Here is a 26398-nt window from a genome sequence, read left to right as displayed (position 1 = left end):
AGTAAACATAGTTGAAGAGCTCTCTTCGGAGTTAGATATAGGAGAACTTCATGTCGCACTTATTTAACATATATGCTCTGTACAACACATCAGGCTTATCAGCAGAAGAAGGCAGTTTCTGTAGTCATGTAGAAAACTGGGGAAATTCAATAAGAGGTGAGATTCCAGCCACATGGTCAAACATACCCACAGTTTGAGACAGAATAAATCAGAACTTTATGTTCTGTCCTCAGTTTAAGGACATTCTCCTGAGCTAACTGTGTGTATATTTTATGGGATTTCTGCCTGGAGTATCATTTTAACTACCCCTTGGTGGTTGATGTAGGGCTAAGGTGTATATTTTAACCAGGGTTGTACTTCTAGGATGTATCGACAAGTAATAAAAGTTAAATTAAATTTTGACTAGAATTTAGGACAGAAGATGATATGGCTTGTGTGGCAATAAAATCCCCTACTAGGAAGTGGCAATAAATCCCAGGCTTTGATGTACCTGGGACTGTCTCAGGTGAAGAGTGGGAACTTATGAATTATTCCAAAGGAGCAAACAGGTTCAGGAACTGCTCTGCTACTGCACAGTTCTTTAGCTAAGAACTTCATTCCTCTGACAGTCAGATGTGAGTTCCTGGGCTAGAGTCTTCATATACTCATAGCTGTCTGGCTACCACGATCTGCCAGTTAAGCCAATGCAAAGGGGTCCCCAAAACAGCCATGTCATCCACACCCCCAGGCAACATCCACACTGCAGAGATGCTGACTCACCCCAAATACGCCCACAGGAGCTTCCAGCATAGGGAGCTTCCTAGGGCATCTTGGGGGGGAAAGCAGGTGGCATTTCTAGTGTGGAAGAAGTTATGGCTGGGGTGGTCCGATACCTTAGCTATTCTCCAGCAAGGCTATAGGGACCTAAGGCACATGGGTCCATGCTAGTGTAACCCTCAGGTCTACCCGAACTAGTACCTGGCATCCCTGAAACGGGTACTTCACCAGCACTGGAATGCATTCCATCTGTGCTCTTCCCTGGAGTGAGGTTTGAGGAGTATCTCTGTAGCAGGATTTCCAGTCTTCTTGGAAGATTCCTTCATACTCACCCTGTAGGTGAAAGAGATGGCAAGTGTGTGGAGGACTGTTGGCCGATTAGTAGATAATATTGTGTCACCCCATGGTGTCCTTCTCCTTGTCTAAAGGGCCAGGATTCACAACGTCTGGGATTGGAAATTCACATTTTTAAATGGCAAAAATGAGAAGTGCTGGCCCTGGAATCACAGGCAACTGCTGTGCTGCAAACAGGCTGGGTTGCAGGCGGCACCAGACACTGCTATCACCTTCTTACCTGAAGGGGCTGACAAAGGAATATGAAATGAGAGAGGCAGTTTGAATCACGCAAAGTGAATTACTTGCCTGGGTCTATGTGGCCAGGAACATCCCATTCACTGGTTTCTAGCTCCTCAGATGGTCAATAGTTCAAGAAGAAAGGAGCAAAAGAAATTAAAATAGTAGTAATGAAGTGCCAGGATTTTATATAATTTTCAGTGGAGGTTTTATTTTTCAGTGGGCAGAGGTTTCTCAATCTCTGTGATTTAAATTGGGCAGCATTTTGAAACTGTCTTGTTCCATGAATGTCAGAGACTTAAAGTTTCGTGCACAATAATGAAATGAAATATAATTTATTTCTACTTTTCTCAGACTGTAGGTGTTAAGTACCGGACTGGGTAATTTGATAGAAGTGGATAATATCTTAATTCCTGTTATTAGGAACAGAAACTGGAGTGGGTATTTCAGATACAATGCCACATGAGAGACTGCCACTAGAAAAGTTCATTTTCAGTTGATGAAAGGATCCTGCTTTTCTACAAATGCCCTTTACAAATATGGGTCCTGGGTTGACATCAGCTCTGTGGTGTCGTTGTCTCTCAGTTTGTTTGATATTCTGGTGAGATAAGTGCCATTGTTTCTACACACTGGTTTAATTTGCTAAAAATAAGATTTTTTGTTATTTTGGCATAAAGAGTTTGATCCAGGGGTCACTTGGGTCAATGGATGGGCTCCCATTGACTTCAGGAGGCTTTGTATCATGTGCATAGTGAACCTATTGCCTTTTTAAATGATACTTACTCTGGTCTGTTTTGCTAGGGGAATTTTTTTTCCATTTGCAGTATAAAATAACATGCTAGTTTGGCAGAAATAACCCTAGCATATTCTAAACAGCATAGTCTCATTTTATTATAGTCATCAACAATCACATTTAGAATAATTTATCAAAGAAAAAAGTCTTAGAATAGTTGCATTCATGTAGTAGCAAAGTCATATGGACATAATATTAAAGTATTTTTTCCCCTTCAGGCCAAATTTTGCCCTCACAGGGTATGTCTACACTAGAGGGAAAAAAAGTGTGTTTATAAACACTAGTGTCAGTAGGGCAGGTTGTATTTTAATCTATATTAACTGGTAAAGGTGAGCCCAATGAGTACTGAATTGCATCTTTCCTTGTCTATACTAGAGTTTTTAAAAGTGTTAACTCCCAAATATTGACACATGCCACTGTAAATGAGGGCAAAGTGAGTTATGCTTACATAGGGTTCTGCTTCTCAGGTGTTCACACAAACCTTGTCTTTGGTTTCAGTCCTTGCACATCCTCATCCCTTCTGGAGGATCCTATTGGCTGCATAGGTGAAGCATGGCGAGGCACGTGGGGTCACATGCCCCCCCCCCCGCCCTTCCAGATTTCTGCCAGGATGGGAAGTGGGCTGGGAAAGGGGCCAGCACTGAGTGCTCCCACTGACCCCACTAAGTGGCGCCTGGAGCAAGGGAGCAAGACCAGGCTGGCAGCAGCCACAGTTACAGGAGCTCAATAATAGACCCTGTCAGGGGTGCATGCAAGGCTGCAGAAGGGAGCTTGGGCCAATGGTGGGAGGAAGGCAGTGGGGTACAGGGGGATGGATGGGGCACCGGGGGAGGCAGCAGGGATGGGTGGGAAGCTCGGGGGAGTCGATGTGGGCCAGGGGGGATGAGGAGGTGGGTGGGCAGCTCAGGGGAGGCAGCGTGGTCCTGAGGAGCTGGGTGGGAACCCGGGGAGGCAGCATGATATTTTATTTCATTTTTTCTAAAGGCCCTAATCCAGTAGAATATTTAAACAAGCTTAAGGGCAAGCACTTGAGCAGTTCCATTAATTTCAATGGGACTACTCACATGTTTATAATTGGGTGTATGTTGTTGGGATTTGGAGTTTTGAACTGGCCCATCATAAAAATAAACCTGATCTGTGAAGTTGAAATCTGGACCTAGATCTGATCTTCCTTGTGTTTCTGAGTGGTTTGGATTCTGTGTCCTAGTTTGGCTCCATCTCTAGTTAAAAGTGAACTGTAAAGAGAAAATTGAATTGTAGGCAAGCTCAAAAATGTAACTTTGCTAACTGGGCTGGGCACAGGAGATCGAGTATCAAAATCTATTTTAATTTACTTTCTTTCAAACCACTGTCCTCCTATTATGAAATCTGTTTTTACAGGTTTTCTACTTATGCCCCACATTCACCATTCTATGATAGTATAGCTATCAGAAGAGTCAGATGCGAGAAAAGAGAGAGAGAGTCACCAGGAAGGTTAGCATGAGATTTGTCAAAATGAAAAGGAGGACTTGTGGCACCTTAGAGACTAACCAGTACAAGTCCTCCTTTTCTTTTTGCGAATACAGACTAACACGGCTGCTACTCTGAAACCTGTCATGAGATTTCTGGTACTTATGATGACCAAGAGTGCTAATGTCTCCCTGTAAACCCAGAAGAGAGTGGGTTCAAATGGAGAGCGGAAATCATTTTATCCGGTTAAATTAGAATGAATTCCTAACAATTTTGGAGTGCTGATATTATCACAAGAGCTCCAAAAAAGCATATCAAAGGATTGGTTTGCAAATATCTCCGTCCTTCAAACTGATATAGTACTGCAGTGCAATCCACAGCATCTTCATGTGTAGCTCTCTTTTAGAATCGTCTCCATCTGCCATTACACAGTATCATAAAAAATGACATCAAAAGTAGCTCTAGAAATCAAAACTCCTTTGTCCCTTGAGTACTTGCCCTGAATCCCACTGAACACCAGAACCTTTAAATCATGCCCTCCCCCATCAGCAGTGACCAGTTGCCTCTCTGGTCTAAGGTACTAATCAGAGTAAGGAGGTTCTATGGTGACTCTTTAGACAAACACCTCTATTACTGATCCTCCAGCTGCTTCCCTGAGCTGCTCATCACTGCTACTTTGTCAGTGGTCCAAGAATTGGCCAATACAGGGCCATCCTGGTGGAGCTGCTTGCTGTAAAATAGTCCCTCTTCCCCCAAGGTTAACTCACCGCCTCCCAGAATAGCGGCTCATATAGACACAAGAGGTGCATGCTGTATGCACCATGTGTTGTTGGGAACTAATCTGACCCATTGTCTGAGCTTAGAAATTGTATTGAAACCTGAAGCTAGGTTGTTGCTAGTAACTAGCCAGTTGTGTTGAGAAGTCCTTGTGTTAAGAAGTCCCTTTGTGTAAGTCTGAATGCCAGACTAGTGACTGATCTCCACCTTAGTAGTCCCATTATCTCATCATAATGCCTAACAGAGGCTAACATTTCACTTAGACATTTCTTTTTCAAGGGGAAAATAATAGGTAGATTTATTGTATAAGTAGGGGCATAGCGAGCAGATCGAGGGACGTGATCGTTCCCCTCTATTCGACATTGGTGAGGCCTCATCTGGAGTACTGTGTCCAGTTTTGGGCCCCACACTTCAAGAAGGATGTGGATAAATTGGAGAGAGTCCAGCAAAGGGCAACAAAAATGATTAGGGGTCTGGAACACATGAGTTATGAGGAGAGGCTGAGGGAGCTGGGATTGTTTAGCCTGCAGAAGAGAAGAATGAGGGGGGATTTGATAGCTGCTTTCAACTACCTGAAAGGGGGTTCCAAAGAGGATGGCTCTAGACTGTTCTCAGTGGTAGCAGATGACAGAACGAGGAGTAATGGTCTCAAGCTGCAGTGGGGGAGGTTTAGATTGGATATTAGGAAAAACTTTTTCACTAAGAGGGTGGTGAAACACTGGAATGCGTTACCTAGGGAGGTGGTAGAATCTCCTTCCTTAGAGGTTTTTAAGGTCAGGCTTGACAAAGCCCTGGCTGGGATGATTTAACTGGGAATTGGTCCTGCTTCGAGCAGGGGGTTGGACTAGATGACCTTCTGAGGTCCCTTCCAACCCTTATATTCTATGATTCTATGATTCTATGATTGCAAATACCACAAGTGACAGTTCACTCTGTTTCTCCCTTCAAGGTGAGCTGCAGACATATATACATATATATATACATCTTTGTGTTTAGTAAACATATATACATCTTTGTGTTTAGTAAAATTCAGGTACCCTCATTCATTAATATTTGAGAACTGGGTCCTAACTAGCAACCAATATACCAAACTTGTTTGCAGAACTGGTATAAAAATGAAATTGCAAATAAATATTTGAGTAAAGGATCTAAATAGAACTTCGAATGTATCCGATGAAGTGAGCTGTAGCTCACGAAAGCTTATGCTCAAATAAATTTGTTAGTCTCTAAGGTGCCACAAGTACTCCAACCTGTGTTTCTCTTTTGTAAAATTAATGGTATTTCTTTTTCTTCCTTATACTCTATAAACATATAAAGGTCTTTCTCTGAAAAAGTGTGTTGAGTAATGAGTAACACAGTGAAAGACCATACGGTATATTAGTTTCCAGATGATTTCTCTTTTCACTCAGGTGTCTCAATGTTTTTCTTGTACAAGCAACCCATTAACTTTCCATGCTCAGTGATGACATTGGCTTTTTATAACGTACAAGTGATCACTCCAACTCTGTGTACAAGTACACTGAAATGATCACATTTTCATGCCAGATTTTTCTACCCACTGTGTGAAAAAGGCACAGCACTATTGCTAGAAATGAGTGGTATTTACCCCCTCCACACAAGATACCACTTGCAATTTTTGACCACATCTACTAAGATAATTAATGCAAATAACATGATTAAATCTGTGCTTGGTTACAATTTCAAAACAGGGGCAAGCCATAATGTTGCTCTTATTTCACCTAAATTTTCCTCAAGTTTTTCATGAAAGGTGCTAATCTACCATCACACAGGGTGCAGATTGTATTGTAATATCTCCACATAATGTGAACTGAGGGAAATCTTGCTACGTAGGATAGAGTAAATCTTACAAGTCTTCCAACAATCATCCCCCAATTTTGCCTCACCTCTCACCCAGTGACTCTTTAGGTAACATCTTAATTTTAGCAGCATTCCAGGAACAAAATAATAATTTGAAGTTGAAATCCTGTTGAAGTCAACAGCACAACTCCCATTGATTTTATTGGCGCCAGGATTTCACCCTCACAGATCAAATACACCCATTCTAATGTTTGAAAGCTGAATTCTCTTGGATTGATACAAGATCATTAATGATCTGCATGCTGAAATGGATTGTACCCTCAGCAAGTTCTCAGATGACACTAAGCTGGGGGAGAGGTAGATACGCTGGATGGTAGGGATAGGGTCCAGAGTGACCTAGACAAATTGGAGGATTGGGCCAAAAGAAATCTGATGAGGGTCAACAAGGACAAGTGCAGAGTCCTGCACTTAGGATGGTAGAATCCCATGCTCTGAAAGGATGGTAGAATCCCAGGCACCACTACAGGCAGGGGACCGACTGGCTAAGTGGCAGTTCTGCAGACAAGGACCCAAGGATTACAGTGGATGAGAAGCTGGATATGAGTCAACAGTGTGCCCTTGTTGCCATGAAGGCTAACGGCATATTGGGCTGCATTAGTAGGAGCATTGCCAGCAGATCGAGGGAAGTGATTATTCCCCTGTATTCTCACTGGTGAGCTCACATCTGGAGTATTGCGTCCAGTTTTGGTCCTCCTACTACAGGAAGGATGAGGACAAATTGGAGAGAGTCCAGTGGAGGACAATGAAAATTATTAGGGGGCTGGGGCACATGACTTATGAGGAGAGGCTGAGGGAACTGGGCTTATTTAGTCTGCAGAAGAGAAGAGTGAGGGGGATTTGACAGCAGCCTTCGACTACCTGAAGGGGGGTTCCAAAGAGGATGGAGCTCGGCTGTTCTCAGTGGTGGCAGATGACACAACAAGGAGCAATGGTCACAAATTGCAGTGGGGAAGGTCTAGATTGGACACTAGGAAAAACTGTTTCACTAGGAGGGTGGTGAAGCACTGGAATGGGTTACCTCAGGAGGTGGTGGAATCTCCATCCTTAGAGGTTTGTAAGGCCCGGCTTGACAAAGCCCTGGCTGGGATAATTTAGTTGGAGTTGGTCCTGCTTTGAGCAGGGGATTGGACTAGATGACCTCCTGAGGTCTCTTCCAACCCTAATCTTCTATGATCCCAAACGATAGGAAGAATTGTATCATGTCACACTGCTACAAGTTCAATGACCTTAACAAAATGGCGTGCTGGATAAAAATATTTTCACTACCTGCCTGAACTGAAGTCTTGTCATGTCTTTCCATGTTTGGGGGCTGTCAAGGTTCCTTCCCCACTCTGAACTCTAGGGTACAGATGTGGGGACCTGCATGAAAACCCCCTAAGCTTATTTTTACCAGCTTTGGTTAAAACTTCCCCAAGGTACAAAATATTTTACCTTTTGTCCTTGGACTTTATTGCTGCCACCACCAAGTGTCTAACAGGGACAGGGAAAAGGGAAGGGAAAGGGAAAGATCCCGCTTGGAAATGTGTTTCCCCCCAAAATCCTCCCCAAACGCTACACCCCCTTTCCTGGGGAAGGCTTGATTAAAAATCCTCACCAATTTGCATAGGTGAACACAGACCCAAACCCTTGAATCTTAAGAACAATGAAAAAGCAATCAGGTTCTTAAAAGAAGAATTTTAATTGAAGAAAAACAGTAAAAGAATCACCTCTGTAAAATCAAGATGGTAAATACCTTACAGGGTAATCAGATTCAAAACATAGAGAATCCCTCTAGGCAAAACCTTAAGTTACAAAAAGACACAAAAACAGGAATATACATTCCATTCAGCACAGCTATTTCATCAGCCATTTAAACAAAACAGAATCTAACGCATATCTAACTAGATTACTTACTAAGTTCTAAGACTCCATTCCTTCTCTGTTCCCGACAAAAGCATCACACAGACAAAGAGAACCTTTGTTTCTCCCCATCCTCCAGCTTTGAAAGTATCTTGTCTCCTCATTGGTCATTTTGGTCAGGTGCCAGCGAGGTTACCTTTAGCTTCTTAACCCTTTACAGGTGAAAGGGTTTTTCCTCTGCCCAGTAGGGATTTTAAAGGTGTTTACCCTTCCCTTTATATTTATGACAGGGGCCAACAATAGATTTCTTGTTTATGGTCATCTGTAAATGAAATCTATTACTTCCTTCAGGGCCTATAAAATTGTTTTCTTTGTTGCCCTGTACAATACTGATGTCAGCCTTCTAGACTGCCAAATACAAATTACAAATGAAATCAGCTGAACCTAGTATAAGAAATTGCTTATACTGATGGGGCTGCCACATCACAATGTTGAAGAATCACTAAGTGTTACGCTCTCCGACAGTGGACAAGGAATTTTATTCAAATAAGAAAGACACTGTGGCTAACATGCCTCCCACTCTGATCCAGTACAGAACTTATGTCTCAACCTTCTTCCTGATTTCTTGGTACAAATACAGAGAAACAGTACACACATTTTCATGGGCTACTACAGTAAGACAATACAGAAATACTGCAAATAGGCATTGGAAAGACCTGTTTTAAACTCAGTGGGAGCTTAAAATACCAATTTCAAAGGCACCTAATTCACTTAGGATCCTAAATTCATTTGACTCAGGCTACTCCTTCAATGAGATTTAAGCAACTAAGTCATTGGGGGCACATCTACACTGTGATTAAAAAAAACCTGCGGCACAACCATAGCTGGCCCAAGGAAGCTGGCTCAGGCTGCGGGCTGTAAAGTTGTGGTATAGATGGTCGAGCTCAGGGACGCTGCGAAGGGGGAAGGTTCCAGCACCCGGGCTCCAGCCTGACCCCAACCATCTATACTGCAATTTTATAGCCGGACAGCCCTGGCCCCACAAGTCTGAATCAGCTGACTCAGGCCAGCTACAGGTCTTTTATTACAAATTGGACATGCCCTTAAGGGCTTTTGAAAATTGTACCAGTGTTTTTAGGATAGGTGTTGAGCGACTCCCCCCCAAAAAATTTAATATGGCCTAAAACAGTTCATAAGTGGTAGCTGTCTGCCTGTTCAAACTGCTGAATATGTTAGTGGCCACTTTTAAACAAAATTAGCGATTCTTTATCTGTCATTTGCCCATTGACTGCCCTTTAGATTCTCCTCCTTCTTATTCTGAATGTCAAACATATATCCCCAGCCTTAAACCATTTCTTAGTAGCTTTTGGAAAGAATACACAGAAAAAAAACTTGCCATGCACTCATCAAACCTTCAACATAAGGCATTTGCACCACAATAAAGGCTTTCTGTGTTCCATGGCTTGCTTTTCTTCCCTAGCTTGTGTAGCTCAGTAAAATTCCCCTATACCTAATTGGGTAATTACCATTCCATAACTGAGATATCCTTGTGGCAAAGCTACCATTTGCCTTTCCAGTGCCCTCTTGTTTTGATGAACTGTTTGACAGGAAGATGAGTGCATCTGAATGCCCTTCTATAGATTGCCCCGGTTCAGCATTTGAATCATAATTCTGTCGAACCCTGACAATCTGGATTTCATAGGAGAAATTTCATCACTAGGCTCCTGTATCTGGTATGGAAATGTGATCATTTAAATAATGCTGAGATTGTGACACAACCAAACAAAAGTCAGAACATTTTAAAATTCAGTCACACATGGTCTTTCCTTGGCATCCTTATGAAAACAAGGAAGCACCACACCTGGAGTTTAGCAGTGTCAGCATTCATCTTAAAGCTTTTTACAGCCGAGATTTGGGGTTATTTTTCCTCCATTTATTTTTATTTTTAAAGGTTTTTTTTTTTTTAAAGGGGAGAATTCCTGGATTGGTATGAGTATTATGTAAGCAAGGATATCTACTTCATGAAATGTTTAAACTTCACTCGAAATTAGAAGATTTAAAATTCCTTACTCATTTTAATGCTGGTGGGCACTATTAAAACATATTGTGGAAACTTGATGTCTTAAAAAAATATAGGTTAAGAGTTTGATACCAAAATGAATCAGCTAAAAAAATCACTGCCCGCTGTTGGAATAGAGTGTTTTCTTATTAGCACTCTGCACTGTGACAGGAAAGAACTAAACCTCCAGCAACTGACACACACATACCCACACCCACCTACAACATACTCAAATAAAAGCAGGAGAGAGAGGGGGCAACAAAATGAAACAAAACACTGCTTAATTGTGCTTTAGATTCTCCCTCTTGGATCCCTTCCTGGCTAGGTTTCTCTATACAAGTAACTTCAGCAGATAATCTCTGCAAACGCAGAGCACCATCCTGGAAAGATGGAAATTATTTATTGCCTCAGATTTTTTTTATCGTTCTAATCTCTATTGTCCCCAGCCGATCTGTTGGATTGGACTGATAAGGGAAGCAAAATCCAGGTCCAAGGGCCCATCAATGAAACCTTTCTGCCACCAGCTACAGATATAGGACTTGATCTTGCAACTGACATCATTTCAAGCTGACTTCTGAGTCCACCTGTGCCCCCCTACCCCCGCTATGAGGTGCTGCACACTGTCAGTTGCAGGATTGGAGGCATATTCTGTACATTACAAATCAGATACAGTTGTAAATAGACATAGATCCATGGGCTGATAGATTTACATACCTATGTAATGTTTGCATATCAAATTTTAGTTCAGGTTAATATTGGTTTATTGCTGATTTAACCGATGGTGGCTGCCTGTCTCCCTCTAGTGGCTGGACCATATGGAGATTTTCGATTCTGAGCCTGTTATCAAACAGAGACAAGTCTTCCCGTTCTGGTAGTAGAAGATCATTCATTTTGATCCAGATCTCCTGGATTCAATCCCCAGGGGCATTCCATTATACTGAATTTTGTTCATTAGGCATGATCTTTTACCTGAGACAACCTGACAGGCCAACAGTAGTAGAATCTTCAGTGCTTACAACAAGAAGAGTGGTCAACGCTCTCTTATGTTCTGGGGTTGGGAGAATTGTAGGAGTGGTGTTTGCAAGGAAGGATTTTTTTCCTATACCACTAAAGCAGTGTTTCCCAAACTTGGGACGCCACTTGTTCAGGGAAAGCCCCTGGCGGGCCGGGTCGGTTTGTTTACCTGCCGTGTCCGCATGTTCGGCCGATCGCAGCTCCCACTGGCTGCGGTTTGCCGCTGCAGGCCAATGGGGGCTGTGGGAAGCAGTGTGGCCGAGGCATGTACCGGCTGCTGCTTCCTGCAGCCCCATTGGCCTGGAGTGGTGAACCGCGGCCAGTGGGAGCCGCGATTGGCCGAACCTGCGGACGCGCAGGTAAACAAACCAGCCCAGCCTGCCAGGGGCTTTCCCTGAACAAATGGCATCCCAAGTTTGGGAAACACTGTACTAGAGCTATTGAGGAACAGAGGAGGACCTCTGAAGTGTCTATGAAGTGATGAGCCCTTGATATTGTGCTTCTTGGTTCAAGCTGGAAGCAGAATCAATGAAATATTATGAGAAAGGATGTTCTTATCAGGCAGCTGGTAGAAAATTTTCCATCAAAAATGTTTTTGAGGGAAAACTTTTTTTTTTCCAAAAGTGCCTTCTTGCCATTATTTCTTTCACAGAAAAAACTAGAAATATTTTGGTATTCAATTTATGCTGAAAAATCTTATTTTTTCCATGCCCCTTCCCCCAGTCAGCTCTAGTTCTCACAGTCTCCTGACCATACTGGAAGCAAAGACCTATCAGAATTCTGAAGAGATCCTGTTATCTCAAGGTTTTCAGCCATGTTCTTCAGACTCACAAACGTTTGGATATTTCAAAAAGCATACAAACTTTTGGATACTTATCCAGGCCAGGTTCCCTAGCTTGTCATCAATTCTGTCCTTTCTAGATTTAGAGTTGTGGAAAGGCTCATTTAAGTAGATGTGTGGTACAATGCTCTAAATTTTCTGGTTTTGAAAACTGATGAAGCCTCATTGACTTTCATGGAGTTTTTCCCATGTACACCAGCAGTGAATCTGGCCCAGTTTGTGGTGATTCATATCAAAGGCTGTCAGATTGGAGTGCTCCCTGGTAGAGGTTGAGGAGTCCTTCGGTCACTTGATACTTTTCATTCTGAAGTTCTCCTCCTCAGCCTATCCTTGACCTTTTTAGTTCATGTTCCTGACAAATGGACACTTTGCTCTCAAATCCAAGTTTCTATGACTTGCACATCTTTGAGATGTGTAAATGTGTTGTTATATTTCTGATTTGTTTGAGGGGCAACATCACTCGCCACACAGGCAAGTTCTTAACACCACTTTGACTGTCAGAATGTTTTAGACTTGTCACTTCAGAACATTGGAGCTAATGACTGATGATGGTCAGTTTAGAATGACACATTTTTTAGCTCCATTACAGTGCAGACTGTGGGGCATGTGTGCCCTCAGCCATGCTCATAGGGACATATTTATGAGATAAGCACTGACCAAAGTATGTCAAAACTCCAGTCAGCATTATCCCAAACAAACATAGCAATCTTGGCTGGCAACCAACTCCCATTGAAAGCCCCACTGAAATTCCCATCTCTCCAGGTTTTTTACCCACCCATCAATAACCAGCCTTTGGTTCTAGGTGGCTGAATTGCATATGTGAGCTGAATTCTTCTACAAGGGAGGCAGATCTAATTTTATAGAAAACAGTGTTTCACGGGGAGAGGAATGGGGTCAGCGGACTTGGCATTTGTGCACAGAATGGGCAGCAGGGATGATGGTGTCGGGGGCAAAGGAAGGTCAATGGGAGTAGGGTACTTTACTCACCTATTGTTTGCAAGTCGTGGTGCCCTATAGTATGCACCATTCTCATCCATATCAGAATGGGGCCCTTAATGATGTGTGTATGGTGTAATACCTTTAAAACGAGTATATCTGTTGCAGCTTTACCGTGAACATTTGCCTGATACTCAAGAAACAATTTGTTACAATGGTAGCTGTGCTTTGCCACCTCAGGCAAAACCTCAGAACACATTTTTTCCTAGTTTTTTATGCAGTCAGGTTTAAAGCCAAGTAAAAAAAAATTACATACCATTTAAATGTGTAGTGAATCATACAAAGGCTGTCTGGACATGTAAGCAGAGGTAGTATAATATGTTGTCATTTAGAGCCTACTCTCAATGCATATTTGTGCATACATCCACATCTTTTAAGAGAAGATATATAAAGGCCATAAAATTTTAAGCATTTTTTCCTAATATTTCGGGGTATAACATTTGCAACAATCTGCAGAGAATCCAATTTTTGTTTATTTATGATGCTGCCACACAGCAAACTCATTAACGCTACAGAGGAGATTATGTGAAAAATATGGCAAGAATATACGTTTGTAGGATTAAAATACCTGTGAGGCTATTTTCCTTTAGTTTCACATTGAATCCAATTAAAGATAATCTCATTCTAGGATAGAAAAGGAATGACTTCCTATTGAAGAATGTAGATGTTATATGCACTGCCCCGTAATACTGGTAAATTCACCAGTAAACCCATAGCCACCCATCACGTGAATCACCCTGGGACATTTTCCCAATATATTTTTTAATCTAAAGTCATTTTAACTCGGGTGCTTGTAAATAGGTCAGAGGTGGTCCTGCAGCACACCTGCCTCTGTTTTCATTCTTCAGGGCCCTCTACAATCCCATCACAGTCTCTCTTGTGGCAAAACTCCACCACCACCACTTGGGGCAAATTGCACCCAGATGTACTAGATGGCTAGTAAGATTCATTTGTCCTATGAGAGCTTTGCTTGAGTACAGCATTAGATTTGTCACATTGTTGTGAATGTTGCTCCCTGCCCCGTATAACACAGGCCATAGAACTTCCCCAAAATAATTTCTAGAGCAGATCTTTAAAAACGTCCTATCCCAATTTTAAAATTGTCAGTGATGGAGCATCCACAACAATTCTTGGTAAATTGTTCCAATGGTTAATTACCCTCATGGTCAAAAATTGACCCCTTATTTCCAGTCTGAATGTGTGTAGCTACAACTTCCTGCTATTGAATAGTATTGTACCTTTTTCTGCTAGACTGAAGAGCCCATTATTAAATATTCCCCATATAGATATCTATAGACTGTAATTAAGTAATCCCTTAGCCTTCCCTTTAGGTAGGTAGATTGAGCTCCTTGAGTCTATTTTTCTAATCCTTTAATCATTATTGTGACTCTTCTTTGAACTCTCTGCAATTTACCAACATCCTCCTTGAATTATGGACACCAGGATTGAACACAGTATTCCAACAGCAGTTCTACCAGTGCCAAATATAGAGGTAAAATAAGCTCTCTGCCCCTACTTCATAAATGATCTGGAGGATGGTGTGGATTGCACTCTCAGCAAATTTGCGGATGATACTAAACTGGGAGGAGTGGTAGATACGCTGGAGGGGAGGGATAGGATACAGAAGGACCTAGACAAATTGGAGGATTGGGCCAAAAGAAATCTGATGAGGTTCAATAAGGATAAGTGCAGGGTCCTGCACTTAGGACGGAAGAACCCAATGCACAGCTACAGACTAGGGACCGAATGGCTAGGCAGCAGTTCTGCGGAAAAGGACCTAGGGGTGACAGTGGACGAGAAGCTGAATATGAGTCAGCAGTGTGCCCTTGTTGCCAAGAAGGCCAATGGCATTTTGGGATGTATAAGTAGGGGCATAGCGAGCAGATCGAGGGACGTGATCGTTCCCCTCTATTCGACATTGGTGAGGCCTCATCTGGAGTACTGTGTCCAGTTTTGGGCCCCACACTTCAAGAAGGATGTGGATAAATTGGAGAGAGTCCAGCGAAGGGCAACAAAAATGATTAGGGGTCTGGAACATATGAGTTATGAGGAGAGGCTGAGGGAGCTGGGATTGTTTAGCCTGCAGAAGAGAAGAATGAGGGGGGATTTGATAGCTGTTTTCAACTACCTGAAAGGGGGTTCCAAAGAGGATGGCTCTAGACTGTTCTCAATGGTATCAGATGACAGAACGAGGAGTAATGGTCTCAAGTTACAGTGGGGGAGGTTTAGATTGGATATTAGGAAAAACTTTTTCACTATGAGGGTGGTGAAACACTGGAATGCGTTACCTAGGGAGGTGGTAGAATCTCCTTCCTTAGAGGTTTTTAAGGTCAGGCTTGACAAAGCCCTGGCTGGGATGATTTAACTGGGAATTGGTCCTGCTTTGAGCAGGGGGTTGGACTAGATGACCTTCTGGGGTCCCTTCCAACCCTTATATTCTATGATTCTATGATTCTACTGAAGATGCCCCTGTTTATGCATACCAGGATCACGTTTTCTCTTTTGGCCACATCACATTGGGAGCTCATGTTCAGCTGATTATCTACCTTGACTCCCAAATCCACCACAACCCTCAGGCTTCCCGAAAGAAAAATGACACTTAACTGCTTGTGAGTAATACAACTGCTTGTGCAATAATAACTGGTGGAGACAATTCTGCACTTGTTTGATGAAATGATGCCCTTCTGACATGTTCCCAGCTACTGAAAGCTGATTTATGAGTATTGATCTAAAAATAGTTTTCGAAAGACAGCTAAGCTCAGGGATTCCATTATAATTGTTTCAGTAAGTTACATTTTACTTATACTGGATAAAACAGCATTATTTCACCTCACATAGGGAAAGATCCTGAACCCTTTACTAATGCCAAGAAGCACTTTACTTCAAAAGCAGTCCCATTGGTTCCAGTGGTCTTACTTGCAGAGGATGATACTACTCAGCAGGAGTTAGGTTATCCAGCTCTGGTGTATGATGTTGTGAAATTATAAGATGCTTTGCAGTTTGTCCATTTTTCTTGTGACACGTTCCTGTGGTAGAAATTGTAGGTAGAGGTGAGCTCTCTCAAACCAAGTTTTGAGTAAACGTCAAAAGAAGTAAGAATTCTGTGTGGTTCCTGGGATCAGTGCCAGGGCTATCAAAAGAAATCCTGCGGTTATTGGTAAAGAGAAGAACAATGAAACTCTGATGCAAAACCTACTTCTGGATCAGGCCATAGAAGGAGTCCCTTAAATGAGCACACTGAATGTCCTTCACCTAACTGGAGGTCATGGTGCAGTTGATTGATCATTGTAGATCATCCTCTATGAAATGCTTGTACCGATACATTTTTCTCCTCTTAAAATGTGTCTGAGGGTAGGGTTTATGAAGAACATTTTGTGAAATGAATTATATAAGTCCAAGTGAAGAACTGTTAGCTTCCCAGCCAATAACACAGCTGCCACCTAGCAGTTATTTATGGCAGAAAAGATTGTGTCTCTCCCTTTCCTCAAACAGAAGCTAGAAAATAGCCTAAGATTATCCTCCACTGTGACTCATGATTAAGCAAGTGGGATAATAAAATCTGGAGGCAAGTACACCGTAAACAACTTGTGAGTTACTGTAAATATCTGCATGATTGACTAAGGGGCCAGTATGTTACCTACATTATTCACAAATGAAAAGTGCTCACTAACATTAATTTTTTTCACACTTATGATAACATCTTCTCCTTTCTTTCATTGGCATGCATTCTATTTCCTCTTATGTATATTGGAAAAAAATTAATAAGCCACTGAGAGCTCTGTTTTAAACTGTGTCCCATTGAGCTGTACATGTGTGACCACAGAGATGTAACCAAATGGAGAATTGGGCCCACCATGTTCACACTCACTTGCCATACCTAATACAGGGTTCTCCATAGTGTAATAGAGCTGTTGCACGTGTCTGTACACCTCAGAGCGTTGGCCAATGTTTTACATCTTTGCCCTTGTCTACATCAAAACTTTCTCAGGTACGCCCATCACTGCTCATGTTCCTGGGATTGCTAGTGTAGATTGCCCAGTGGTGTGTACACCAATGTGCCGCCTGGTTGGGAGCTTACTGTCAGCTGCCTGAAAAAACAGCATTTGTGTGAGCGTAACAGCATGCGCAACATGCTAGTCTGGGCTGAGGACCCCTGCTGGGTCATGCCTTTAGGGCAGCATTTCCAGTCAGACACTGAAAACAGTTCTGCCAAAGGTTTCATATTTCATGCAAATCAAATGTTTAAAAACCAACATTAAAATAATCCACACCAACCAAACAAAAACAGGTGACAGAGGTTTCCTTCTCTGACTGGCCCCTATTTCCTAATCTCTATGTCCAGAAAGCCACAAATCATTATAATGCTAATAGATGTCAAACAAGACTGCCACGGCTACCAAGCGTCTCCCATCATACCTGTTTCTTCTCATTTCTCTTGATTTAGTGAATTGTTTTGCATCTTGTTACAAATATATATCTGACAAAATTAGATAATCATTAGATTTTTCAAGGCGTAGAAATCAACAAGCACTTGGGCAAGAGGGGAGGACAAGAAGGAACAGGAAGGAGGGCTCATGAGGGTGTCAAGTCTAGCAAATCAGTGATGGGATTGTGTGGGCACTATATTCCATAAAGGAGGAGAAGTAGGACTTGTCTGGCAAGGAACATGGCTGCGCTGGAGGAGGAGAGAGCCAACTGGTAATGTACAAAGTCTACTCATCCCCTGGATTTGAATATTATTATTTGTGTTAACACTTTGTATTATCATAGCATTTAGAAGCCCGAGTAATTAGCAAGACTCCATTGTACTAGGCACTGTATAGACAGAGAAAAACGGAGAGCGTAACTGCCTCTAAGTAGCCTAAAAAAATACTTTTGTCACTTAAAAAAATGATTGGGTTTGACCCTGGCTTCAATGAGAATACTATGATAGAAGAATCTGCTATCATTACCCACTTACCTACAGGTTCTGATGCACTTATTCATATTGATATGAGTAGAACCACACTCCGTGAGTAGTACCATTGATGTCACTGGGACTATACCTGTAGATTAAGGTCCTACTTAGCATGAGTAAGGGTGACAGAATCTGTCCCATAAATAGGTGTAGTTGAATCAGATCCTTACCCCTTAATGTTAACAAGATATTAGCTTAATTCCAGTTTCCGTATCATGTCTTTTGTCAGTAACTAAACAGACAGCAGCAGATGAATTCAAAGTGAGTATATCCATGGAAAAAAATCTCAAGAAAATACACTCGGATTCCAATTCCTTAGAGTTAAGCCTGTGTTTTGGCAATTCTGGAAGACCCCCTAGCCCATGTATCATTCATACTCTCATATTTTATTATCCAGATCATCTAGTTTAACTCTTAATGATTTATTTCTTTGCATTAATGTAACAACCCGGTCACCTTGGACTTCTAATGTATTACTTAATTTAAAAACTGAGTTTCCAACGGATGATACTAAGGTGCCTATTGTCTCCATTTTCATTTTTCAAACTAGTGATCGCTCTTTGGAAAGAGTCCAATTTCTCTTTTATTTGTAGCATCTTTATTTCTACTAATATACCATGGAAGCATTTCCTTATAGGATTTCACATACCTCAGCTGGCATCGTCACTTGAAAATGGAGATAAAATAATAAAAGAAATATTCTAGCACCAAGGAATTTGGAAATTATTAGGGTCAAGTAACTATGCTCCAAATAATTTCCTTAAATCAAAATTCATTTTGAATAAAAAGAATAAAATTCTTATTATTTAATCATGTTTATTATGGTTCTGCCTAGGGTCCCACCAAGACCAGCATTCCATTGTGCTAGGCACTGCAGAAACACAGTATACTATACAGTCCTTGCCATGAAGAGCTAAATAGACAGAACAGACCTAGACTAGGGGAAAGAGGTATAGTATACAAACAGAGTGAATTATATCATAGTGGCAAACCTCATGTGAGTTTCACTACTTTTTCTGGGGAGTGGGGAGGAGGATCAGGGCTACCTGGGAAGAGATAAACTGAACTAAATGGAAAGGCAAGGGAATGGAGAGGAGACACAGAGAAGGGAATGGGGGACAGGACAGGAGAGGATGAAGGAGGGTATAAAAGGAAGATGTGGAATGAGGCTATGGTGAAGGGACTTTGAGGGAATGTGTGGCAAGGGGTAGGAGCAAACAGCCAATCAGCACAGGGCAGAGAATATCAAACCTGTAGAAATACCAGCAGAATTCTCTTTTTTTTCTTTCATATAAAAGCAGCCAACACAATTTGGAAATTATTATTAAAATAATATAATTTTTACCAAGGTAGAGTCCAGACCAAATTTTGTAAGTGGCACTGATATTGAAAATGCTATGGCAATATTAACTAAGGTCCTTTTTTTTTTCTTATTTATACTGGCTGAAAACAAGTCATTCCATTGAAGTCAATGTAATTATTCCAGATTTACACCCACGTATCCAAGAGAAAAATGTAGCCTTATTGTGCTGGATATGATGCTGTTGTTATGTAGTGGCCTATACTGATGAATGTTGAAGACCAATAGGATAATGTTAAATACCAACACACAAAACTTTGTTAAAGGTTAATATCCTCCTCTCTGCATTTTCTGGTTTTCTAAAGTTTAAGGGAGGTTTCAGTTGACACTTTTGAAAGTAATCTGTGTTTGGACCACTGATCTGAACCTGCAGCCTTAACCTCTCCTGAACAAAGTGTGTTTGCATTTTCTTAGATACTTAAAGAGTCATAACATGGGACTGAGGAGAGAAGGAAACTTGGCGACTCCCTCTTTCCTTCTTCCTCTGACACCTCTGCTCCTGGCAGCTTCCAGACCCCCTAAGAAAGATGTCATAACCCTTCCATGTTCCCTTTAGCCTCTCTCTCCCTCTCGTACTTTTCCTCCCCCACTGCCTCACTTATTACCACAGACGAGATGACTGACTTGAGCTACTAGGAGAAGACGGTACATAAGAGGATTTTGGATGTGATGTGCTCAGGCATCGCTCAAGGGGCCAGGAGAATATGAGCAGAGTGCGGGTGTATCCCTTACTTTACCATAAGAGGCAGCTTTGACAACACACAGGAAGTTCATCTGGTGAGAAACAAAAGGACTGTATGGTATGTGTGTAGTATATAATATATAATGTATAATATGTCACGGAATTGTCCAACACACTCAGAGCAAAGATAAAGTATTTTCAATATCCTTGATAAGATGAATCCTGTCATCTGTGCTTGATAAGTTAATGCCCCTTGTTGCTGTAGGGTGTTCTGCTGCAGAACAGAGAAGTAATATGGCTGCAGCAAGTTGTCTGGAATGCAGGCTTGTTTGTGATTGTCAACAATGAAGTTCTGAAGCCTCTCCATCTTTCCAGCTCTTTTAATAGCAGGTTACCACCTACATATGCAAACAGGTATGGAGAAGCTGTTAACTCCTCTTTCATGTGATCTGCAGTCAAATCCTGCTTTTCTTCCTCTCACAAGATGTACCATTGAAATCAGTGGGATTACATTCCTCAGTAAATCAGATGGGATTTGGCTTCCGGTGAGAATCTGCTGTTGTGAAATCACACTGATTTGTGAAAACTACACACTCAGCGTAGCAGTCTCAAACTCAGGGAAAGAAAATAACAGAAACCATTTGAGGAAGTATCTCATCACCCTTCCCGTTGATCAAAGACATCAGATTACTTGTTGTCATCAGACAGACTGGTGGTCCAGTAACCCATACCAGCAAAAAGAAGGCTCAGGGGAGTTATGATTGCTCTCTATAAATATATCAGAGGGATAAATACCAGGGAGGGAGAGGAATTATTTAAGCTCAGTACCAATGTGGACACAAGAACAAATGGATATAAACTGGTTCCAGTAACACAGACACAGGTAACTAACCGCTTTCATGTTCTCTCCACAGGTATCGTTGCGGAGAGTGGACCAGATGATATGTCTGGGGCGAGAAAGCAGAAGGAGACTCCGCTGGTTGGAAGGCATGAGATGCGCTGTCCTGAGGTTGGGAGTTCCACGACCACCACTCCCAAGAGGAGAAGGCGGGTGGTGGTGGTCGGGGACTCTCTCCTCCGGGGGACTGAGTCATCTATCTGCCGCCCTGACCGGGAAAACCGAGAAGTCTGCTGCTTGCCGGGGGCTAAGATTCGCGATGTGACGGAGAGACTGCCAAGACTCATCAAGCCCTCGGATCGCTACCCCTTCCTGCTTCTCCACGTGGGCACCAATGATACTGCCAAGAATGACCTTGAGCGGATCACTGCGGACTATGTGGCTCTAGGAAGAAGGATAAAGGAGTTGGAGGCGCAAGTGGTGTTCTCGTCCATCCTCCCCGTGGAAGGAAAAGGCCTAGGTAGGGAGCGTCGAATCGTGGAAGTCAACGAATGGCTACGCAGGTGGTGTCGGAGAGAAGGCTTTGGATTCTTCGACCATGGGATGGTGTTCCAAGAAGGAGTGCTAGGCAGAGACGGGCTCCACTTAACGAAGAGAGGGAAGAGCATCTTCGCGAGCAGGCTGGCTAACCTAGTGAGGAGGGCTTTAAACTAGGTTCACCGGGGGAAGGAGACCAAAGCCCTGAGGTAAGTGGGAAAGCGGGATACCGGGAGGAAGCACAGGCAGGAATGTCTGGGAGGGGAGGGCTCCTGCCTCATACTGGGAATGAGGGGCGATCAACAGGTTATCTCAAGTGCTTATATACAAATGCACAAAGCCTTGGAAACAAGCAGGGAGAACTGGAGGTCCTGGTGATGTCAAAGAACTATGACGTGATCGGAATAACAGAGACTTGGTGGGATAACTCACATGACTGGAGTACTGTCATGGATGGTTATAAACTGTTCAGGAAGGACAGGCAGGGCAGAAAAGGTGGGGGAGTAGCACTGTATGTAAGGGAGCAGTATGACTGCTCAGAGCTCCGGTACGAAACTGCAGAAAAACCTGAGTGTCTCTGGATTAAGTTTAGAAGTGTGTGCAACAAGAGTGATGTAGTGGTGGGAGTCTGCTATAGACCACCGGACCAGGGGGATGAGGTAGATGAGGCTTTCTTCCTGCAGCTCACGGAAGCTACTGGATCGCATGCCCTGATTCTCATGGGTGACTTTAATTTTCCTGATATCTGCTGGGAGAGCAATACAGCGGTGCATAGACAATCCAGGAAGTTTTTGGAAAGCATAGGGGACAATTTCCTGGCGCAAGTGCTAGAGGAGCCAACTAGGGGGGGCACTTTTCTTGACCTGCTGCTCACAAACCGGGTAGAATTAGTGGGGGAAGCAAAAGTGGATGGGAATCTGGGAGGCAGTGACCATGAGTTGGTTGAGTTCAGGATCCTGACACAGGGAAGAAAGGTAAGCAGCACGATACGGACCCTGGACTTCAGGAAAGCAGACTTCGACTCCCTCAGGGAACGGATGGCCAGGATCCCCTGGGGGACTAACTTGAAGGGGAAAGGAGTCCAGGAGAGCTGGCTGTATTTCAAGGAATCCCTGTTGAGGTTACAGGGACAAACCATCCCGATGAGTCGAAAGAATAGTAAATATGGCAGGCGACCAGCTTGGCTTAATGGTGAAATCTTAGCGGATCTTAAACATAAAAAAGAAGCTTACAAGAAGTGGAAGGTTGGACATATGACCAGGGAAGAGTATAAAAATATTGCTAGGGCATGTAGGAATGTTATCAGGAGGGCCAAATCGCACCTGGAGCTGCAGCTAGCCAGAGATGTCAAGAGTAACAAGAAGGGTTTCTTCAGGTATGTTGGCAACAAGAAGAAAGCCAAGGAATGTGTGGGCCCCTTACTGAATGAGGGAGGCAAACTAGTGACAGAGGATGTGGAAAAAGCTAATGTACTCAATGCTTTTTTTGCCTCTGTTTTCACTAACAAGGTCAGCTCCCAGACTGCTACGCAGGGCATCACAAAATGGGGAAGAGATGGACAGCCCTCTGTGGAGATAGAGGTGGTTAGGGACTATTTAGAAAAGCTGGACGTGCACAAGTCCATGGGGCCGGACGAGTTGCATCCGAGAGTGCTGAAGGAACTGGCGGCTGTGATTGCAGAGCCATTGGCCATTATCTTTGAAAACTCGTGGCGAACGGGGGAAGTCCCGGATGACTGGAAAAAGGCTAATGTAGTGCCAATCTTTAAAAAAGGGAAGAAGGAGGATCCTGGGAACTACAGGCCAGTCAGCCTCACTTCAGTCCCTGGAAAAATCATGGAGCAGGTCCTCAAAGAATCAATCCTGAAGCACTTGCATGAGAGGAAAGTGATCAGGAACAGCCAGCATGGATTCACCAAGGGAAGGTCATGCCTGACTAATCTAATCGCCTTCTATGATGCGATTACTGGTTCTGTGGATGAAGGGAAAGCAGTGGATGTATTGTTTCTTGACTTTAGCAAAGCTTTTGACACCGTCTCTCACAGTATTCTTGTCAGCAAGTTAAGGAAGTATGGGCTGGATGAATGCACTACAAGGTGGGTAGAAAGCTGGCTAGATTGTCGGGCTCAACGGGTAGTTGGCAGCCGGTATCAAGTGGAGTGCCCCAAGGGTCGGTCCTGGGGCCGGTTTTGTTCAATATCTTCATAAATGATCTGGAGGATGGTGTGGATTGCACTCTCAGCAAATTTGCGGATGATACTAAACTGGGAGGAGTGGTAGATACGCTGGAGGGGAGGGATAGGATACAGAAGGACCTAGACAAATTGGAGGATTGGGCCAAAAGAAATCTGATGAGGTTCAATAAGGATAAGTGCAGGGTCCTGCACTTAGGACGGAAGAACCCAATGCACAGCTACAGACTAGGGACCGAATGGCTAGGCAGCAGTTCTGCGGAAAAGGACCTAGGGGTGACAGTGGACGAGAAGCTGGATATGAGTCAGCAGTGTGCCCTTGTTGCCAAGAAGGCCAATGGCATTTTGGGATGTATAAGTAGGGGCATAGCGAGCAGATCGAGGGACGTGATCGTTCCCCTCTATTCGACATTGGTGAGGCCTCATCTGGAGTACTGTGTCCAGTTTTGGGCCCCACACTTCAAGAAGGATGTGGATAAATTGGAGAGAGTCCAGCGAAGGGCAACAAAAATGATTAGGGGTCTGGAACACATGAGTTATGAGGAGAGGCTGAGGGAGCTGGGATTGTTTAGCCTGCAGAAGAGAAGAATGAGGGGGGATTTGATAGCTGTTTTCAACTACCTGAAAGGGGGTTCCAAAGAGGATGGCTCTAGACTGTTCTCAATGGTATCAGATGACAGAACGAGGAGTAATGGTCTCAAGCTGCAGTGGGGGAGGTTTAGATTGGATATTAGGAAAAACTTTTTCACTAAGAGGGTGGTGAAACACTGGAATGCGTTACCTAGGGAGGTGGTAGAATCTCCTTCCTTAGAGGTTTTTAAGGTCAGGCTTGACAAAGCCCTGGCTGGGATGATTTAACTGGGAATTGGTCCTGCTTCGAACAGGGGGTTGGACTAGATGACCTTCTGGGGTCCCTTCCAACCCTTATATTCTATGATTCTATGATTCTATGGTCATCAGGAAGTTTAGACTTGAAATTAGGCGAAGGTTTCTAACCATTGTTAGGATATAGATATTCAGGCCTGTCTGTAAAGGCCTGTACTTTAAGAATTTAGGTGTATTCTTATCACTTGGCTAGTTAGAGGTATAAAAGAAAGAATCAAAATCACTGTCTGCCAATGTAAGGTCCTTCTCTTACTGTGACAGTCTGGGGCCCTGTTCTTAGGCTAAGGCCTTTGGCTAAGCACAGGGCCCCAGACTGTCACAGTAAGAGAAGGACCTTACATTGGCAGACAGTGATTTTGATTCTTTCTTTTATACCTCTAACTAGCCAAGTGATAAGAATACACCTAAATTCTTAAAGTACAGGCCTTTACAGACAGGCCTGAATATCTATATCCTAACAACCATCAGAGAAGTGAAGTTCTGGAACAGCCTTCCAAGGGAAGCAGTGGGGGCAAAAGACATATCTGGCTTCAAGACTAAGCTTGATAAGTTTATGGAAGAGATGGTATGATGGGATAACATGATTTTGGCAATTAATTGGTCTTTAACTATTTATGGTAAATATGCCCAATGGCCTGTGATGGGATGTTAGATGGGGTGGGATCTGAGTTACTACAGAGTATTCTTTCCTGGGTATCTGGCTGGTGAGTCTTGCCCACATGCTCAGGGTTCAGCTGATTGCTATATTTGGGGTCGGGAAGGAATTTTCCTCCAGGGCAGATTGGAAGAGGCCCTGGAGGTTTTTCGCCTTCCTCTGTAGCATGGGGCATGGGTCACTTGCTGGAGGATTCTCTGCACCTTGAAGTCTTTAAACCATGATTTGAGGACTTCAATAGCTCAGACATAGGTGAGAGGTTTATTGCAGGAGTGGGTGGGTGAGATTCGATGGGCTGCATTGTGCAGGAGGTCAGACTATGAATTGGAGCAGGGATCTGACACCCCCTTATTTCTTTCCCATAATATATATATAATCAAACACAATTCCCCACTTTTATTTAAAACAAACATCTCATCATTATCATTATCACACCATCTTGCAGATTTCTGGCAATATTTCCATTATTATTCCTGTCCTTAAGAACACAAACTCTCCAACTTCATTTTCTTCTGGAACTGCAAGTCAAAAATAGCTGAAGACATGATTTCTGCACAAATGGACTTTGTGATTAATGCATTGTGCCCTTAAAACTGCCCTGACACCTCCCCAGAAAAATCTGTTTCCATTCACCAGGTCTATGTTGTCTGATGGTATCATCTTATCATTGTATTTACAGTGCGAGAAAACCACAGGTTCAAAGCTAGTGCAGTATGTGTATATAGCACAAGACCCGCTAAAAAACATGCAGGAGAATCTTCCACTTAACCACTTCAGTGCTCATCAGGGTTTTCAACAAAACAAAATGTCAACTCAGTGACTAGGAATGTGGATGCAGCACACCATTTTTGGTTGCTCCTGCTGCTTACATTACATAAAGTAAAACTATTTCCCCATGTTTATTCTCCCCCTTCCCCCCCCCCCCCCCCGGTTCCTCAGACGTTCAACTGCTGGAAATGGCCCACCTTGATTATCACTACAAAAGGTTCCACCCCCCCTCCCCCCCCGCTCTCCTGCTGGTAATAGCTCACCTTACCTGAGCACTCTCCTTACAGTGTGTATGGTAACACCCATTGTTTCATGTTCTCTGTGTATATAAAATCTCCCCACTGTATTTCCATTGCATGCATCCGATGAAGTGAGCTGTAGCCCACGAAAGCTTATGCTCAAATAAATTTGTTAGTCTCTAAGGTGCCACAAGTCCTCCTTTTCTTTTTATTAAAGAAGTTGGAGACCAGAAAAAAAATATTTTTACCCTAACCTGTGAAATCACATAACCAGAGAAAAAGTAATATATACACAAAGCAGAATACTGTTA

The sequence above is a fragment of the Caretta caretta genome, chromosome 9 (genome assembly GCF_965140235.1).
Source record: "Caretta caretta isolate rCarCar2 chromosome 9, rCarCar1.hap1, whole genome shotgun sequence".
Classification (NCBI taxonomy): domain Eukaryota; kingdom Metazoa; phylum Chordata; order Testudines; family Cheloniidae; genus Caretta; species Caretta caretta.
The sequence above is the reverse complement of the archived record's forward strand: the minus strand, read 5'-3'. Positions refer to the sequence as shown.